The 19,501-nt window shown below is 40.0% G+C and overlaps 1 protein-coding gene across 6 annotated transcripts in view; it reads left to right on the forward strand.

The window, feature by feature from the left end:
• HEMK2 (HemK methyltransferase 2, ETF1 glutamine and histone H4 lysine) overlaps window positions 1-19,501 on the forward strand; it is a 344,126-nt gene that overhangs the window by 238,159 nt on the left and 86,466 nt on the right. For all 6 annotated transcript variants that reach the window (XR_012432074.1, XR_012432071.1, XR_012432072.1 and 3 more), the window contains one exon: window positions 17,902-17,993. The gene's annotated coding sequence lies outside the window, so the exon portion shown is untranslated. The remainder of the gene's footprint in view (window positions 1-17,901; window positions 17,994-19,501) is intronic.

Raw genomic sequence — 19,501 nt, forward strand, 5'->3', positions numbered from 1 at the left:
TTTTTGTCAATTTTTCTTAATCCTTCAACACCTTTATAGGTCTGTGAAACTTTTGAATTATTCTTACCTCGTGTTTGGCAGTCTGTAACTGAACAGGATCTTGGACAAAAGCTGACAGTGAGATAAATGGAATAATTTCAAATCTGTTTAGAGTAGAAGGCACTTATTAGAAACCAGAGGCTAAGATAGACTAAATTCACAGAATATTAAGAGAAGTCTTATCTGAGACCCTCCCTAAATGAATTTCCTGGTGTAAGCTCGGGGATGTGTGCAGTTAGTAAAAGGGCAGTGCAGCATGGAGTATTAAACAGTCTGGCAGGAAAATGTGCCCTAGTGTGTCTCTGGAACTCCCAAAGGGAGGACAAGTAGATTACCTGTCTGGCCTCAAAGACTCACTTCATAGTCTTTGAGATGAGGAGAAGGAGGTAACTCTGTAGCTTCCCTGATGAGGACACTCCTACCCCAAGGGCATGCACATTCAGTTCCATTGCTATAACTCGCCAAAAAACCTTCGGATCTGTGGCCAAGTCTCCAGGCCCCAAAGCACTGGCCTCAATCTAGAGAGGTTCTTAAGCTCAAATGCCAATCTCTCATCAGATTAGCAAAAGTATGGAGTGAGGCAGTATTTGTACATTTCTGAGAAACAAAAAATTAGATTTCCAGTATTTTACATTGCCTGGTCATCAAAACCACCAGAACAAATTAGCCAATTTTTTATGAAATAGTTATTAGAATGAGAAATTGATCTACTAAATATTTTCAGGATTTAAATTTCGCAAAAAGAATTAAGACTCTATGAGTTGTTTAGGCCATTGGAAAGTATTCAGAATTTAATACTTTGTTTTGTTATTTCCTCAGTTATTACCTCATTTAATCCAAGAGAGTGAAGAAATGTAAGCAGGGAGAAAGAGCTATGATGTTCTGTGGCTGGAACTTGAGATAGGTTAGTTGCTTACCAGACTAATTTCCATTAATTTCTAGGCACACATTTTCCGTATTTCTTTGCAGTGGCCAATAAGTGGTGGTGGTAGGATGGTGGGTGATATGGTTTTGCTGTGTCCCCACCCAAAATCTCGTCTTGAATTGTGATCCCTATAATCGTCATATGTCAAGGGAGGGAACGGGTGGAGGTGACTGAATCATGGGGGCAGTTTCCCCCATGTTGCTCTTGTGATAGTGGGTGAGTTCTCATGAGATCTGATGTTTTTATGTTTGACAGGTTTCTCCTTTGGTCATTCTTCTTCCTGCCACCTTGTGACGAAGGTGCCTTGCTTCCCCTTCACCTTCCACCATGATTGTAAGTTTCCTGAGGCCTCCCCAGCCATGTGGAACTGTGAGTCAATTAAACCTCTTTCCTTTATAAATTACCCAGTCTTGGGTATTTCCTTATAGTAATGTGAGAACAGATCAGTACAGTGGTGTTTGATGTGCCTGAATTCATGTCAATGGAATTTGGAGGTAAGTGTTACACATAACTTCAAGTCTTGGCCCATGGAACCTTCTCATATGCAGTTCTTCATGATCCTATCATTGCCTTAATGTAGAAGAAGATGAAGCCTTAGAACATGCTTCTATCACAAGATGGCAGGAAACTGCATCCCTGAATGACTATGTGGAGTAGAGCTTCCTGCTATCTCATTTAATTATTACATGAGCTAGTGTCTTAGTTTATTCAGGCTACTAAAACAAATTATCATAGACTGGGTAGCTTATAAACAGCAGACATTCATTTCTCACAGTTTTGGAGGCTGGGAAGTCCAAGGTCAAGGCCTGCAGGATAGTTGTCTGGTAAGGACCTGCTTACTGGTTACTCTGTTGCCCAGGCTGCAGTGCAGTGCTGCAATCCTGGCTCACTGTGGCCTTGAACTCCTAGGCTCAAGCGATCTTCTCACCTAAGTCTCCCAGTAGCTGGGACAACAGGTGTGCATGACCTTGCCTGGATAATTTTTAATTTTTTTCTGTAGAGAAGGGGTCTTGCTATGTTGCCCAGGCTGATTTTGGACTCCTTGCCTCAAACAATCCTCCCCCCTCAGCCTCTTGATGTGCAGTTACAGGCATGATCCACTGTGCCCAGTCAACATTAATCTTTTCTCTGTGTTCTCATATGTCTGAAGGGCTGAGGAGTCTCCCTTGGGCCTCTTTTATAAGGGTACTCATCCCATTTGTGAGGGGTATACCCCCATGACTTAATCGCTTTCTGAAGTCCCAACCTCCTGCCACCGTCACCTTAAGGGTGAAGATTTCTGCATATGAATTTTGAAGGTACACAGACATTCAGACCATAGTACAGAGCAAGTGCAATAAGTGGTTGCTGGCACCTTCAGTGTAGCAAAGCAGTAGGAACTGGTGGGGACTGTGGAGAACACATGCCTGTCCGAAGAGGGCAGCAGCTACCCAGCCATCCTTAGACTGTGGGGTATGTGACCACTGCCCAAAGGCCCAGGCTTCTAGTACTACTGATACAGAAGGGCTGGGCTCCCAGCTAAACCCCACCCTTAACCTGGAACTGCGACCCTAAATGAAAACAGCTGACCTTGTTTTTCCACCCAAATGTTGCCTTTTGGCCTGCCTTGCCCCCATGCTGTGCCTATAGACATTAGCTGGCAGAGTAACACAAGTGGCTGAACATCAGGGATGCTTGTTATTCACACAGTTTGTATCGAGCAGCTGAGCAGTGAGCAGAGAAGTAACTGAGTGTCGGAGACTACAGCTGGAGTCTAACTTTGGATGGTGCAGCTTCAGAGAGGGGCCTGGCCAGAGATGGCTGGGCTTCAGGGAAAGATCACCTTCCCAGCCCTTTCTGCTGAAAGCCACCCTCCGCTCAATAAAGTCTTCCGTATTCATCACCTTTCAAACAGTTCATGTGACCTGATTCTTCTTGGACGCCTGACAAGAACCCGGGTGCTGAGAGGGCAGGGGCTGCCACCCTGACCCTCCACTGAGCTGGTTGACACTTGGCCATCCCCAGAGGACAGAGCTGAAAGAGGACTGGTAGTAACACTTGGACACTGCTGCTGGGCCTGCATAGAGCCTGCTCCCACCGGAGAAGAGTGACTGGATGCTTCCAGCATTTGTTCACTCCGGTTCCCACAATCACTCACTTGCACGCTCCCTCCCATGAGGAGTGGCCAGTGGCAGGCTGACTGAAATGAGTCCTTCCGGTTCCTGCCTGTGAAGGGGGTCAAGGGAACTATCCCACCTCAAGATCACCTTTGGGGTTAGGATTTCAGCTTATCAATTTTGGGGGAACACATGCATTCAGCCCAGAGCAGTAAGAAATAAACTCTTAATGTGAAATTTTGGGGTCGTTTCAACATTTAATGGACTATTAATATTCAGTCAGCTCCTGAAGGCGCCTATTTACTAATATGTCAGGGGTTCTCACTTTTTCAACATCAGATTTTTTTTGAGCCCCAACGTGATGGCCTGAGTCTCACACGTATTCATTCACCTCTGGGATTCAGAACCATCTGTACGTTTGGCTGACTGATGTGGCTGATACACCAGAGGCCTATTTGCAGTAGACATTGTTGAATCTTGTGGGAGAGAATTTATCCTCAGGGACAGAGATCCAGGAAGATAAGCTTGGCCTGACAGCCAAGCAGTGGTTGTGTGAGGGAAGTGGCTGCTCTGAATATGGCTTTCTGTTTGTTTTTGGATCCATCCCTGGCCCAGTTGTAGCTGAGAGAAAAAGAGGCTTGATAATAAAAACTGAAGAAATTGTGTAATTTGTATCTCTGTGCTTCACTTGTGTGTGCAAAAACCACTATATTTTTCTAAGTGAAATAAATCTCAGTTCTTGTTCATTAGGGTTTGTAGAATATTTAAACTTAGTTATGTTTTGGTGGGTGTCCAGTCTTTACAACAACCAAGGAACTTTTCCAACCCAGAAAATTGGGGGAAAAAAGGTCCTTTGGCCTTCCATCCATCGTTGACTCTTTTGAGATGCTCATTGTTTAGGGTTGTCTGTTCCAGTAGGAAATGGGTGGCTCTGGGCTCACAATAAGAAGGCTTCCAGGTGGTCAGGCCTCAAGCCATTATAAAGCCCATTTCTTAGAGGTTCTGCTGCCCTTGTGTGTGGGTAGGAGGGGGGCACACTGCAAGTTCATTGTCGCCACTGCCTTCTTTTAACTCAGAGAAGCCACCCTAGGTATTGGGGCACTTCTCTTCAGTTCAAAACATCACCTTCCATTACTCTTCCTGACTTCTTCTACCTTTATGGATCTGAAACATGAAAACTCTACTTTCCCCTGGAGTGGTAGTTGAAGGAGAGTTTAGACTTTTAAAAACACAAATGCTGGTACCTTCTGACTGTGGTGAAAGCGAGGAAACGAGGATTTTTGTTATTCCTTTGTGAGTTTACGGCAGTAAAAGAAAAACGACAGATGAAAAAGGCACGAAAAAAAGAATAGAAAGAAAAAGACAATAACAAAGAAACACTAGTCAGTTTTTCTTAACAGTAAATTTTTACAACAATTTTTACTGAAATGCCCAATATGCGCAGCAGGGTAGAATATTCCTTTAATTTCCTCCTAAGAGTGTCAAAGGGTATCTTTGCCTAACACCATACGTACTTGGCACTGTGATTGTTCTTCATAGCAGCCATGATCTCCTGCAGGGCAGACCAGAATTAGGCAGAAGGTGAAATGTTAATTAGAAGTGGATGCACCTAGAACAAAAGGCAGGATGTTGGAGGATGGCAGATCACATAAACCTGAAGGCAGCTGGGCAGATGAGAAAGAAACATTGGATCAATCAGCCACATCCTAGCAGATTGGATTTGTTTTGAAGCCTAGATTAGACATCCATTAGGGACTCCAAGAAGTAGTCAGTGGTAGTAGCAGTTGTCAAAGGAAACTTTCCAGGTAGCTAGATTTCTGCAGAAGCAGGGATTTCAGAGATACCTTAATTTGATTTAGGGTGAGAATGTTTCTACTGGTTTGTGGTTGCCCTTGATTCCGCAGTAGTACCATTCTGATTGTTTCTAGGATCTGCATGTTGATTCAACTCTTCCCCAAACTCAATGAATTATTGTGTAAACAGCTTCCTTGCTGGATACCAAAACAATTTAGAAATATTCCTGTCCATCCTATGCCCTCACACAAGAGCTCCAAGCACTTTTGAAGGACTCTTAGATGGTGACCCCTCTTCCTGAGCCATCATGAGCCCAAAGATCTTGACTCTCCATTGTGTCTCCATCTCCCCAGAGCACTGGTCATCATGGGAGATTGGTAGAGAGTGCTTCCTGCTTGCATCTGCTACTCTTCATTTTCTAATTCCACACTGTGTGGAAATCTCAGAATGACAGCTTAATATCTTCCCTCCCCACTCCCTGGTTTGCATTCTTCTATCTATGTGTAGATTCATTTAAAAATTGTTATTTTCCATGTGCCAGAGACTGTGGGTTTCCTCTGGACTTTGTTTTCTCTTCTAAATTGGAGTGAATGTTCCCTAGGCCTCTTTGCTAATAGGACCTTGTCTCCAGGATTACAACTCAGCCTTTCTTTCTCTCCCTCCAACCTCCTCTGCCCCCTCAGATCCCTGCTGGTTTCCTAATACCTTCTCTTGGTTCAGTCTGGCTTTGCTCCTAGCATGCCTTTGTACTGGATGATTGGCTCATTACTGGCGCAAGTTTTGACAGATTTTTAACAACTAGAATCTGAAGCCCAAGAAATAATGTGTAAACCAGATTTTCTTAATCAGGGTTCCTCGTCTGAACCACAGAATATTGAACATGATTTGAATAACTATTTTTTAAATTCTCTTAGCAATGGAATGTGGAAAAGACATTAAAAGAATGTATTAGTCATACAGATGATACTCAGATAAATTAATGTAGAACTAATATTTATGAGGCTTTTTGGTTATAAAACCCACCTTATTTAGGTCCCACCTGCTCCATGAAGACTTCCCTGATTCTTCTGGAGTTTCCTTCTCTGTTCTGTGTCACTTTCTATCTTTACTATATATTTTATCATTTGATCAGTTACTATTTTCTATTATTACCTGATTTACTGTGTACCTTGTTTCCTGAAGTATTAGCTCCTTGAAGGTAGGGTCATTAGTTGGCACTAGGACTGGGAGTGTTAAATTAATATGTGCTCAATAAAATTGATCCACATTCTTCTCTACTTTCTTGATGCACACTTGGTATTTGCATAAGGATTGGCCATTGGTATGTTGTTAATTCAATAAACACATAAGGCACACAAATATTTAGTTTCTACCTTTCTTTTGGTCAAACTAGAGATTTCTTCTTCCTCATCTTGATCCAATCAATCATAAAATTCTGCCATTGTATCCATGAAGGTTTCTTAACTTGGTTTCCTTTTCTCCATTGCTATCACTTCTTTAGGTTAGGCCCATTATCTCATTTTTAGGCTGCAGAACACAGTATCTCCTAACTGGATTTCTTGTCTTTGGTTGTACTTCTCTGTAGCAGTTTGGTAAAACTTGTAGTTTCTCCCATGAAAGCGAGCCATTCCTTTCCACTACTCCTCTCTTGAATCTAGGCTGGCCTTGTGACTGGCTTTAAGAATTGGAATGCGGTGGTGATGACATTGTCCACATTGTGAGCTTGGCCTCAAATAGCCTGGCAGATTTCACTCTTGCTTGTCCTAGAATCCTTAGACCATGTGAGTGAGCTCAAGCTAGCGTGCTGGTGCATATGAGGCCATGTGGAGGAAAACCAAGGAGCTCCGGCTGACAGCCTCCTCCCACCACATACGTGAGGCCAGCCTGGATCATCTAGCTGCCAGCCAATTTGTCAGCTGACTCCAGACACAGAAGACGGCCAGGTAGAATGAGCTGAGCTGATCTGCTCAGAAGAACTGCCCTCATGATCAAGAGCTAACTATTCATTCTTTTAAACCTCTAGGTTTTGAGGCAGTTTCTTTTGTAGCACAAACCAACTCATACGCCACTAAAAACAAAATCAGACATGTCCTCTCCTTTACTTAAAACCCCAGAATGCTTTCCCCCATGTGCCGTAAATAAGACCCTCAAGATCAGGATCTTGCTGGCCTCTCAAGACTTAGCTTTCATTAATCTCTACCTCATGGTTTTCCCTCTGGTAATGTGGAAACATTTAATTCACCCGTGCACCATGCTACTCCTTCCAGTCCCTTTGCTCTTCCTATACCTCCTTTCACATAGTGACCCTCTACATAATTCTTCAAATTGCAGACCAGATCCCACCTCCTCCAGGAAGCCTGATGGGTTAGATGCCTTTCCCTATGCTTTTGTGATATTCCATTCATATTCCTACCACTACAGTTAAGGATTTTCTTTTAAAATATTTGTGTTAATACCCCCTAAGTAGATGGTGAGCTTCTTAAGGGCAAGATTTGTATCTTGTTTTCATTGTGTTCCCTCTGCCTAGCAGGGTGAATGACTATTAAATAAATACATACCCCAAGTTTCAGGAATGTAAAAGTGTGGAAGAAAATGGTACCCATAGTTTGTGGCTACTTTGTACCTTCTAAAGGTCAAATAACCACCCATGATTTTAATCTATTTATTTCATGTCGATAAATTCTATTTTTCTCCTTTCCAACTAGTTGCTTTCTGATTGATATATACTTGTGGATTCAAATCAAATTAGAAGCAAGAACACAGAGAATTTTTTTTTTCTCACTCACAGCAGTTGTAAACTGTCATGCTTACATTAAAATGCTTCAAAATGTAAAACTGAAAACTGGTCTTACTTTTTCATAATTCTGAACTCAGAATTGATGAATTCATCTAGCTTGGCTTCCTAGAGAAACCCTACAATTAATTTCAAAGTAAACTCCTACCCACCCATAGAAACCCACCTAGCAGGAAGGCTGTTCAGGTCTCAACATTTATGAGCTATGAATGTGAGTGTTGACTGAAAGTCTTTTACTAACCCCAGGTGGAGAAGTGAGGCATTTGTGTGGCATGAGAGGTCTATGACAGTCATGCCTGTGGCAATGCAATTCTCAGCTCTATTGAGAGCAACACATGGGGCTTCTTTTCCTTTTTTTTTTTTTTTTTAAATTTCTGTTACATGCAGAGGCAAGTGCCCACTGTTACATCAATGAAAAAATTGTGTATCCAAGTGATCTTTTAATCCCTTTGATTCATTGTGTCTCAAAAATCACACAAATGATAACCTATGAACACATCAATAGGAATGAAGGTTGGAAAGAAAATAATCCAATGAAAACAAGAAAAATTAACATATCTCAGAATCACCACCCTAATATCATATAATAATGGATAAAATAAGTACATAACACACATACCCTCTCTGCCCACAAAATTGTGGCAAGGCTGAGTCAGTCTATGTACAGAAAAAGATATGAATATTTTGCTTGGAAATGCAGTCTGAAAACAAAGAGAGGAAATGACTTAGCACAAGATTTGCACTTGTGCTGTGAGCATAGCAAATCAAGCCGAACTACCTGAACATGCCACTTGCCTTTAGACATTATCGGCTAATCATTATGTCATAATTTTAAAGCTTGTTTAAGATTTTGGGTTTGTCTGTGAGGCTTCTGTTATGTGGCTTCTAAGCAAAAATGATCCCAGTTGTGATCTTGGAAATGCAGTTTTGAAAATGCTGATGACAAGCAATGCTGTATGAGGGACTTGGGTAGAAGTGACGGAGTCATACTCTCTGCCCTGATTACAAATGGGACAGCACTTGTTTGGATCGAGCGTCACAGCACAGATAATTACATAAATGGGAAGGGGAAGCAAGATGCATGTACCATCATTCTAATGAGATTGTTTTCTTTGTTGCAATATTGATTTAACTCAGGACAAAAAAGTACTCCTTTTTGTGAGTTTTGTTTTCCTGAGTCTCTCTGAACTTGGGCAGGTTACACTTGGCAAATTACAGTGGTGGAGTGGGAGGCAGAGGTTGGACATGAGGGAATGGAAATTTGCAATTAGATAGGCATGCTTAGGGTAGTTAATTTTATGAAATGGAGGCAAAAGTAAAAGCACAATTTGGTGGATCAGCGGAAAGCCAAGTTTGATGGTATTACGTTAAAAAGTGATATGATGTCTATTTTTGTCCATCAAGGCTCCATTTTCAGCTCAGACAACAATAAAGTAGTTGCTAGCTCTACAAAAGAGAGCAAAATAGAGCTTGTGTCCTAACTAGAGAACATGGGGTGGGCATGTGCAGAAAACTGCATGTGATCTATGGCTAGAGAATAGTGTGTGGCATCGAGCAAGTACAAGTAGGCAAAAGGGATAAAAAGTTACAGGATGAGCCATTATTAGTGGGGTGTTTTGAAGGCAAAATCTCCTTTTACTGAAGATAATCAAATATACCAACAAAGGTCACTTATTTTTAAAGAAGATAGTAATAAAGGTCCTGAATGAAGGAACTACAACCACTGTAGGCAAGTGTGGAACAAGCACGGTGTGGATAAGGGTCTCCACTAGTTTCTTCAGTGGAACTAGCCCTTTAATAAAGCAGTGGAACTGGGTGGTCTACACATGTGTTGTCCAATAGCCACTAGCCACCTGTGGCTATTTAAATTTAATTTAAATTAATTAAAATGAGATGAAATAAAAAAAATTCTATTCCTCAAGCATATTTACCACATTTTAAGGGCTCAATTACTACATGTGCCCAGGTCGTAGCATACTGGGCAGCACAGACAAATCAGTTCCATTATTGTAGAAAGTTCTATTAGACAGCACAGAAAGAGCATTGTCTTGGGAGCCTGGGAGTGAATCCTGAGTCTGCAACTTGGTGATGGAGTGGCCCCTGTTTCTTCATATTTAAAATAGGGCTGGGTGATATAGTACCTACCTCCTGGAGCTATTATGAGGATTAAATAAATGAGTTATTTTTGAGTAAGTTGTGTAGAACCATGCTTGGCACACAGTAGTGTAATATTAGTAGTTTTTAAATGAATGGATGCCTGCTGCCTATCTTCTATAGTTTGTATATATTTAAGCTCATGTTAATTTTTAGTGGTAATGATGACTAACATTAATTGTACACTTAATCCTTGTGGGCTTGATGTTTTCCTTCCCTTGATTTAAGTGCCATTAAAATTTCATGAGGAAGACTTGATTATTACTTAATAGATGAGGACACCTGTAATTCCAGCACTTTGGGAGTCTGAGGTGGGCGGATCATGAGCTCAGGAGTTGGAGACCAGCCTGATCAACATGGTGAAACCCTGTCTTTACTAAAAAATACAAAAATTAGCTGGGTGTGGTGGCAGGCACCTGTAATCCCAGCTACTTGGGAGGCTGAGGCAGGAGAATCACTTGAAACCGGAAGATGGAGGTTGCAGTGAGCCGAGATGGCGCTACTGCACGCCAACCTGGGTGAAAGAGCAAACTCCATCTCAAAAAAAAAAAGAAAAGATGAGAACATTAAACATATAGATCATTCAGAAACAATTTTGAACTTTGCTGACTATTAACTGCTGCAGCATTTACCAGCATGATGAACTAGCAGACTCCCAAGTCTATGCTATATTGACTTTTATCCTTTAAACTAAATGTAACACATGTCTCTCCTGGCTTTAATACTGAGTTAAAGAAATGTTCAAGAATATCTGGTGTAATAGTAACAGCTAACCTTCACAAGCACTTAACATATGTATCACACAGTATGTAATATGTGCTAGTCACTGAGCTAGGAACTTTATATGCAGTATATTAATTGATTTTATCCTTACAATAAGTCTATGAGATACAAACTAGTATTACCCCTTTTTATAAATGAGTAAATTTAAGCTCAGAGAGGTTTGGTAAATTGTCTAAGTTCATATAACCAGTAAGTCACACAACTAGCCCGAAGACTCAAATCCTATTTCTAATGCCTGTTTTCGTAAGCCCTATGCATGCTGTCTTTCAGTATAGAGTACAGGAATACACAGGTAGTTGACCTAGGGGGATGCTGCCTGACTAGTGCAAATACTAGTGCTCAGAACAGACAAGTCAAGGAACTTCACTTAATAGCTACTTAACTACTTAAACAAGGCTATTTCAGTCCTGTGTGCTATGCGTGCATATCCTGACTCGCCCTTTCCTTGGGGAAAATTGGGAGAAAAAAGTACATACATGGAAATGTACTATTAGCTACTGCAACCGATTTGGCAATGGCTGTGGACCACAGCCTCTCAGCAAAGGAGGAGAATGTCCCTGCTAGCAAGTGCCTGCTTCCCAAGCTCAGTTCCATAGGATTCCCCCTTTGCACACTTCCCAGTCTCCTTTGGAATCAGCTGGATCCCCGTGAGAAAAGGAAAAGTAGTGTATCTGGGAAGTCAGATCTAAGCAAACACCAGCTCTCTGCTTGGAGTTCTCAAAATAATTTTCAATGAGATAAAGCTTCTTGAGTCAGAGGATATGACATTCTCATTTGCATGATTCAGAATGGCAGTGACGCCACGGGCAGTCAGTCATTGGAAAGGAGTTCCCGAACATGAAACACTGAACAATTAAACAGGCACTGTAGCTGGCACCGAATGAATTATCTTAGATAACCGAAGCCTGTTCCATTGGGCCCAGCACAGGAAGCTGGTGACTATCAGAACTTCACAGTAGGTTATTCCTGTTACCGCCCTAACGTTTTCCTGGTGTGGGGACGGATGGCCGATAGGTTTTAGAAGGACAGAAGTTGCTGAACTTCTTACCCTGAGCATAGTATACAGTGCTTATTTACTTACACCTTTCTCTTTGCAATGGCTCAGAGAACTATTCATATTGTATTACAATGGGAATTTGTAACCTGGTAGCCACACAGAGGAAAAAGCTCTTTAAGTCATCTCGAAGTCATATACAGAAGGTTGATTTTGTGTCCTGAGAAAAGGGCTCACAGTTTCTATTATATTCTGAAAGGGGCCTCTGGTTTCTAAAAGAACAGAACTTTAAAAAATACATGGTATTTTAAAAAATACTTGGGAATGTAGGCATGACTGCCCTGCCAGACTTAGCTACTAACAGCCCATTTATTTGGTAGGCTTCCTGTTCAGTCTCTTCTGTTCCCTAAAAAAGTTGCCGTAATTTTGAAGACAAATAGACTCAGAGAATTGCCCTGTGTGCTTTTAGAATCAATCACAGTTTCCACCTAAGTAGGAGTTTAAGATCTCACCCGTGGATTTTCAATAGTAAATGATGTCAATAGTAAAGATGAGGTATTTGTAGAGCATCCTGGCTCATGGGGAGAGCCAGCTGTGTTCATTTTCTCTTTGTGACTATGCACACTAGTGCTGGCAGGCCTTTTGACAACTGAGGACTGCATTTCTAACCTCTATAGAAACCCAGCCTCGCCCTTTCAGTGCACAGGTTCAAACTTGCTTCCACTCAGGCCACCTGGAGCAAATCGTCCTTCTATAGTGATGTCAGTCCCTATAATCTCATCCAGTGGGTGAGCGTATCACAATCAGAATTTGGTGGCTGGTTTTAGAGAAAAGCTGTGGATTGTGAAAAATGGGTCTGATCAAGTGGCAATCATGCTAGGAGCTATAGGAATGGGAGGAAATAGGACTCACTATAAATTTCTTATGTGACGTGCTGACAGTTGAAATAAGCCACTTGCAGCAGGAGAAAACCTGTCAGCACTGCCTCTACTTTTTGCTCATCCCACCGTTAAACTCCAGTGCTATCTTTTCTATGGTGATTCATCAGGGAGGCATTTGCTGCCAAGAAATCACTCATTTTGGTTTTCTATTAGCTACTGTCATTAGCTAAATCCAAATTGTACAGCAAGATTGGGAAGAGAGAGTTAGAAGCAGGCATCCTTATAAAGTTTTCTACAAAGGTAACTTTTCCCCCTGTAAGCCAAAAGTTATAAGAACAAATAGTTCAACTTGTATTTTACTGTGTGGACAGAGAGACAGAGTTGGTAATGTTGACATCAGTAGAAAATGAAAACATATTTTGTTACTGCTCCCTATCACTTCTTTCTACTAAACCAAAGAATGGTTGGAAAAAATGAAAAAATCTTACATTGTTATTGGGAATAATTGGTCAAGAAACTCTTCTGTTTAAAAAAATTGAAGTTATTTAATTATAAAAGATTAAAATGCAAGAAAAATTCACTTTCAACTACAATTTTGCTGCCACAACTGATAAAAACATGTGGCATAGTAGAGATCTCATTTAGAGTTCTTTGATGAAAGCTAGGAGACTGTTAGATTTTGGGGATCCACCCAAGACATACTGATCTCTAGAATCTGCATTTTAATAAGACTCTCAGGGAATTTGTATGCACATTTCAGTTTGAGAAACTCTGATATAGGGTAATATTTCTCAAACTTAGATAACCACCATAATTGCTTATGTGTAGAGCTCTTCAGAAATATTGTACAGAGATAATGAATGAGTCTTTTTCGACTTACTCACTTGTTTAACAAACTTTCTCCTTTACTTCAGTGAGATGTTCACGGGTTACCACAGCAAACTGACTAATCCTGGTTTGTAGCTCATTCTCTAGTATTCCAAAGCATTTCTGCACACTCCACTTGATTGTATACGCTTACCAGAGACTATTGTGTTTGTTCATAAGCCTGCTAATGATGCAATGTAAATAATGTAAATTGATAAAATCTGAGTGTGAAGAGAGTGATACCGTTTATTTGTTGTTGTATGTGGACAAGACAACTGTAAGTGATAAAAAAAATTGTAAAAATCTAAGACGTTAGGCTCCTGTTTCTTTACAAAGTCTTGAAGGCTTCACTCCAAAGAAACTAAAACTGGAGACTGTATATCTTGTCTTTTTGTGTGAAATACACAAGAAAGATGGCTTTACTGTTTAATCAGTAGACTTCTATAAGAAAAAGTCCATACTTGACATAAAAAGTCTGTCAAATGCATATGTTTATATTTTAGTTTCATATAAAGGATTATACCTTAAAGATGTACATATGTCATATTTTGTTCAGATTTTTTGCTTTATGAAACTTTTGGGCTGAGCAAATTGTATGCTAGTTATAATTTTGTCGGGGTTTCTACTACACATATTTCCAGATCTCATCCAAGACCACTGGATTAGGATGGGGCTTAGAATATGTATTTTTAAAAAGACCTGCCATTCAGCTAGGATTGGAAATTATTGAATTAGAGAATCCTGGTTGACCAAGCAATGTTACAGAAGTAGAAAAACTTTTACAGGTTTAGATATTTTAAGAATGTTTCTAGCACATTTGCTAAAGAATTTCCAGAATTTTTACAATAAAAAGCAATCTCAGCTGATTCCACAGATAATCTTTTGGATATTGTCTCCTTTCCTAGTATGATGTTTTTGAAGTTTTCCTGGGACTGGACCAGCTGGTCCCTCTGAAACTGTCTGTTTATAAACCAGGAAGAGGGAGAGCTTTGGATCAAACTTTCCGTATGTCAGTTTTGGAATATCTAAATTTTCCTCTACACCCCAACCCCACTGAAGTTGGTCAGAGAGGCACACATACTTTGGGGAGATTCATTACTCTCTGGTGACTTCCTGTTTCCTTAGTCACTGTTAAACCTACATAAGAAACTGAGCAAAGGGGATTTTGAGAAGATTAAGCTGTACTGATTCCCTCTGGACCAGCGGACTAATAAGCTTGTCCTTCTATCCCCTGATCCGGTTTATGTAGCCACTGTATATGCCTTCCAGGCCCCTGCGGAATCCTGGATACTGGTAGGTTATGTATCTATGGAAAGATAAACAACCTTCACATGACAGGAGGGCTGGAAAATGAGATTATCACCTGCCTTTTAAATTAGAGATGGCAGCTACACTTATTCCTGGATCAGATTTGAGTCTTGTCTTTAAGGCTTTAAGAATGTACGTTTTAAAAATGATGTTTTAAGTGAGCTGTCTTCTGGACTTGCCACCCTGCCTGCGGTCCACTCTTCTAGCTGCTCTGCATAGCTCCAATATTTGGCTGTCGGATACATACCCAATATCTACATGAGCATTTGTTTATATTAGGGCCTTTGCTTTGCAAGTGCACATTCTGGCTATTTTGCATGAAAAATGCCATGATTTATTTTGATGTGTTGGATCTGGGTTGGAATATCTGCTCGATGTCGAGGTGATTGCGTGACCATGCTAAACCTAGGCCCACTTAGCTATAACTGGAGACAACACCACAGCACTGTCTCCCTTGGCTTCAGAATCTGGCTGTCTGGTTATAATTTGCCACCCACCTCCTTCTCTCTAATTACCAGTGAGACTTTAGAGAAAGAGGTAATCCAAATCCAAGCACACTAAATGCATCAAATGTCTTTGAGAAGAGACCTGCCAAGACTCTGGGGTAAATTCTATGGTTTCTCACATTATGCCTGTGTTTCCCAGACTTGCCTGATCTTAAAAGTCCTTGTGTATGGTGTGGGATGAGGAAGGGCAGTACTTAAAAAATATAGATCCCAAGCCTTCCCAGGAATTTTCACTCACTTGGTCTGTTGGGGGTGAGAGCAGGTGATCCTTATAAACAGATAAGTTCAAGACTCCCAGCTTTAATGTTTTGGGATTTATTTCGTTCTGATGCCCTAATACTGCAAGCTCAATAAATTATGACCAGGGATGTGTGTGAACATAGTTGATGCGCATGGATGAAGGGTGCTAAATGCTTCTTGTGATTCTGAAAAAGTCAATGGCAGCATGTGATGCTCACTTGTTCTAAACAGTAGAACTGTTCAAGAAAACCTTTGCAGGCCGGGCATGGTGGCTCATGCCTGTAATCCCAGCACTGTGGGAGGCCGAGGCGGGCCGATTACCTGAGGTCGGGAGTTTGAGACCAGCCTGATCAACATTTCCAGAATTTTTGGTTTGTAGCTCATTCTCTAGTATTCCAAAGCATTTCTGCACACTCCACTTGATTGTATACGCTTACCAGAGACTGTTGTGTTTGTTCATAAGCCTGCTAATGATGCAATGTAAATAGTGTAAATTGATAAAATCTGAGTGTGAAGAGAGTGATAACATTTATTTGTTGGTACTAGAAAAAAAAAAAAAAAAAGTAGCCGGGCGTGGTGGCACATACCTGTAATCCCAGTTACTCGGGAGGCTGAGGCAGGAGAATCACTTGAATCCAGGAGGCGGAGGTTGCAGTGAACCGAGATCATACAATTGCACTCCAGCCTGGGCAACAAAAGTGAAACTCTGTCTCAAAGAAAGAAAACCTTTCCAGAACCTATGATCTAATCTGAACTCCAAAGAATATCACAGAAGCTAAAGTTGGCCTTATTTATAATAATGCAGTCAAAATAAGCAATTCTTAACTCATAGTGGTTGCAAAGATCAATTAACACCATATCCAGTCATTATAAAATAAAAACGCCAAATTTGTGATATTTTACAATATCAATACTATTAAGTTAGCATGTCAAATAAAAAGGAAGCTTATACTATATCTAAATGTATGTATTGTATACATACACATGTGTATATGTGTGTAGATACATATGCTATTGTTACTGGTGGAGGGTGCCCAAGTTCTTGGCTTTTGAACAAATGCACAAAGCAGGGAAAGAATGAAGCAACAAAAGCAGAGATTTATTGAAAATGAAAGTACACTCCGGAGGGTTGGAGTGGGCAGAGCATAGGGGCTCAAGAGCCCTGTTACAGAATTTTCTGGGGTTTAAATACCCTCTAGAGGTTTCCCATTGGACACTTAGTGTAGTCCCCATGCAAATGAAGTAGTGGCCAGCAATCAGTCTGATTGGTTGTGGAAAGCAACCAGTCAGAGACTGAAGTGATGTTACAAAGGTTACACCCTATGCAAATGTCTGATTGGTTGTGGAAAGCAACCAATCAGCGGTACTTTCAATTTTCCATCTGCCACGCAGAAAAAGGGCAGGGGGGAGGTTGCAAAGAAAGTAGCCTGTGGTCCTTTGGTTACTTAGGTGTGGTAACTTGGGGTTTTCCTTTTGATTTAGTTCTAGGAAGTCAGTGTGAATTGGCCTTAGGTTCCCTGCCTCCAGATCCTATTCTCCTGCCTCACTATATACACATATCTTTATACATATAAGGTACATGAATAACACGAGGTATGGAAACTTTATGGCTGGTACCTGGCTTATGTTAATTTTAGCATTGGAAACAGTTCAAATGGAAGAGAGCTTACAAATAATTCATTTCAACTACTTCATCTTACTCATCAGGATATTGAAACGTGGGGAGGCTAAAATGAAACAGATGGTTATTGTTGGAGCATGGACAAGAACTGTTAATGTCAATATTTTGCTCAGAGCACATTTTAATTTTATTTTTAATCAGATTTATCAAAGCATAATTTATGTGATAGAAAATGCACCCATTTTCAGTGTTCAGTAAGCTTTGACAAATGTATGCCCTTGTGTAACCACCGTCCTGATCAAAACAGGTAACATTTCCATAACCCCAGAAATTTATCTCATGCCCCTTTGCAGTGTACTGCTCTGATCTCGATCATTATAGGTTAATGTTACCTGTTCTAGAATCTCATATACACAGAATCATACCACATATGCTCTTTTGTACTTGGCTTCTTTTGTTCAATGTAATGTCACTGAAATTGATTCATGTTGTTGCACCTTTCGGTATTTGTTCCTTTTTATTGCTGACCAGTATTTTATCGAGTGAATATATCACAATTGGCATATTCATTCAGCTGTTAATGTACATTTGGATTGTTTGTAGTTTTTAGCTCTTATGAATAAAACTGCTGTAGACATTCATATACAAATGTTTCTGTGACTATAAATTTTTATTTTTTTAATTAAATACTTCGGAGCAGAATTGTTGGGTCATATATGTATATGAGTGGGTTTGAAGTAGTGTCTCATTGCAATTTTAATTTGCATTTCTCTGATTACTAGTGACCTTGAGCATCTTTTCATGTACTTGTTGGCTACTTGTATTTCTTCTTTTGCTTGTTCAAGTTTTTTGCCCTTTTAAAAAATTTTTTAACTTATTTTATTTTATTGTTTATGTAGAGATGGGGCCTGGATGTCTTGCCCTGACTGTGTGAAACTGCTGGTCTTAAGCGATCCTCTCATCCTGACCTCCCAAAGCATTGGGATTACAGGTATGAGCCACTATGCCTGGCCTCTCTTTTTTATTGCATTATTTGTCTTATTATTACTGACTTGTAAGAGTTCTTTATGTATTGTAATATAGGCTGTTTTTGAATATATGTATTTCAAATATTTGCTCCCAGCTTTGCTTGCCATACCATTTTCTTATTAATGAATTAACTAATTTGTTTTAGGATTTATTTTATTTGCTCTATTGGCTTCTTAGCTAAACTTTTTATTAATATTTAGTAGTTGTTCTAGCCCTAAAACTTATCAATGTTTACTATTTCACACTTCATAGTTCCTAGTTAACACTTACACTTAATATAACTTACACTTAATATAACTACACTTAAAACACTTCTCATTGCAATAACCTTATAATAGTTTAATTCCATTTTCCACTCCACCCATCCTTGGTGCTATTTTTGTGCCATTTTTTGCATATAACATAAAAAGTCCACTGTTTAATGCCTTTTTTTCCCTTAAATAGTCAGTTGTCTTTTAAGGAAATTATAAGAACAACAATAAAAATGTATTTGTTATTTACTGTTTCCAGTGGGTTTCAATCCTGGTATATTTCAGTTTCTATTTGATAACATTTTTTTCCTGCAGCTTGGAGAATAGCCTTTAGCATTTCTTCTAGTGCAGATTGATGCTGACAAATTCTTTCAGCTTTTGTTTATCTTAGAATGATTTTTCAAATCCTTTCTTTTACAGGATATTTTCAATAAATATATTCATCCTTGTTGTTACATTTCTGGTGATCTTCATTTTCCTGTGTAGATCCATATTTCCATCTGGTATCATTCCCTATCTACCTAAATCTACCTCCTTTGCCAAATGATATAATAGAAATAATCTGTTTTTATTTATTTATTTATTTATTTATTTATTTATTTATTTTAGAGGGAGTCTTGCTCTGTGGCTGAGGCTGGAGTGCAGTGGCATGGCCCCGGATCCCAGCTCACTGCAACCTCCACCTCCTGGGTTCAAGTGATTCTCGTGCCTCAGCCTCTAGAGTAGCTGAGATCACAGGCAGGCACCACCATGTTTTTGTATTTTTAGTAGAGATGGGGTTTCACCATGTTGGTTAGGCTGGTCTCGAACTCCTGACCTCGAGTGATCCACCCACCTTGGCCTCCCGAAATTCTGGGATTCCAGGCATGAGCCACCAAAAATAATCTCTTTGAACTTTAGTTTTCTCATAAGCAAAACGGATGGATTAGACTGGATTGTGTTAGGGTTCCTACATGTTGTAATATTTTCAAGAATCTTCTAAAAGTATGTTTTGATTACTGGGCTTATTTTAATATAAGTTCCACAAGTATCTTTTTGCAATAGCTAGCTTTTTTCTTTATAGAAAAAATTTGAATAAGCCTTCTCCTAAAAGAACTTTATTCTTGAAACAAGACAGCTCTGTAAAAACATACCTGTTTGTTTTTGCATCTAATCTCTCCTTTTATCATTTTCTACTGACCTATGGGCAGGGCTCAGTGATAACGTGACTTTTCCTCAG

The sequence above is a fragment of the Macaca fascicularis genome, chromosome 3 (genome assembly GCF_037993035.2).
Source record: "Macaca fascicularis isolate 582-1 chromosome 3, T2T-MFA8v1.1".
Lineage (NCBI taxonomy): Eukaryota > Metazoa > Chordata > Mammalia > Primates > Cercopithecidae > Macaca > Macaca fascicularis.